The 1,447-nt window shown below is 41.5% G+C and overlaps 1 pseudogene; it reads right to left on the reverse strand.

Moving 5' to 3' along the window:
• Positions 1-1,032, reverse strand: LOC124890773 (annotated as a pseudogene).
• Between the last annotated feature and the right edge of the window lie 415 nt (positions 1,033-1,447).

The raw sequence follows: 1,447 nt of genomic DNA on the forward strand, positions 1-1,447 counted from the left end.
GAGAAATGTCCTCGTTTATTCCTTACCTTTAAATTTCACTGTTTCTTAATCCCATTCTGCACATCTTAAAGTAACTATCTAAAGCAAGTTCATTCGTACAATATCATCTTCACACAAAACTCAAATTATCCAAACCTTACCATACAATTAAAGAAACAAAAGGCACAATTTGACAACTTTCCGAAAAAGAAATGTCCTTATTTTATTCAGCCCTATTCCCCATAAGTTTCATCATTTTTTGATTCCATTCAGCACATTTTCACAGTAACTATCGAAAGCAAATTAAATACAACATAATAAACCTAATTTACCTACTCAACGCGTAGCATTGAGTCCTAAAAGCATATTCCCTTGCTTAGGCAAGTAAGTGCGGCGTCTTAGCCAATGTCGCAGCAACTTCCCTCGACGTCTCAATCCTCTTCAGCTCAATCAACCCCATCCTAGCAGCAGCTGTAGCATCCGAAATCAACTTAGCCGATTCACTCTCCCCTTCCGCCCTAATAATCGTTGCTCCCCTCTCTTGCTCCGCCTTCATCACAACAAACTTCGACCTCTCAGCCTCCTGCTGCGCCACCTGTTTCTGCTCCACAGCTTTCGAAAACTCCGCACATACGATAAATGCGTAATTGCTACGTCGTCTAGAACTATATTAAAATCCTTAGCACGTTGAATTAAGCTCTCTCGTGCAAACGCTGATACCTGCGGATGCTTAGTTAACAACTGATCCGCATTGAATTGAGCTACAACAGCTTTCAACACCTCGTTACCGATCGAAGGAAGAACCTTCTCGTCGATTTTGAGTCCTAGGGTTTTGAATATGTACGGAAGACGCATAACTTATGTGAGAGTACACGCAAAGTAAGATGAACCATCTGGAGATGCTTCGTACCGGTTACGGAGGAGAATGTGTGAGGCCTAGTATGTATATCGAAAATGAAAGGCTTTTGTAGCCATGGGATAAGGAAGTGTGTACCTTCGCCGATTGTATCGTCTTTTACGCCGGGAAGAGGACAGAGTTGCTTAAAAATGTTACTGCACCAATTTGAAAATTTAGAAGGTAGTGAACATAGCACAACAACAAACCCAATGTAATCCTACAAGGGGTCTGGGGAGGGTAAGATGTATGCGACCTTACTCATATCTTTATGTAGAGAGGCTGTTTCCAATGAACTCTCGGCAACCCTCCTCTTTTATCTGGGCGCTTGGGACCGACAATGTGAGCGAGCTCACACAGGTGGAGTTGTAGTGATCAGAGCACATGATATTGGTATCACATTTAAAAGATGATGTAGGAAAATGGAATAATCCACTCTGGGTACTCTATATTTAGCCATTTGTGCTTGAAAGTATGATAGTGCAGGTTTTCTGTCGTGGAGTTATTGAAGATACTTGAGGATAACTATAGTGTCAAAATGATATGATAGTGCAGGTTTTCTGTCGTGGAGTT

This window comes from Capsicum annuum, unplaced genomic scaffold (assembly GCF_002878395.1).
Source record: "Capsicum annuum cultivar UCD-10X-F1 unplaced genomic scaffold, UCD10Xv1.1 ctg24453, whole genome shotgun sequence".
Taxonomy (NCBI): Eukaryota; Viridiplantae; Streptophyta; class Magnoliopsida; order Solanales; family Solanaceae; genus Capsicum; species Capsicum annuum.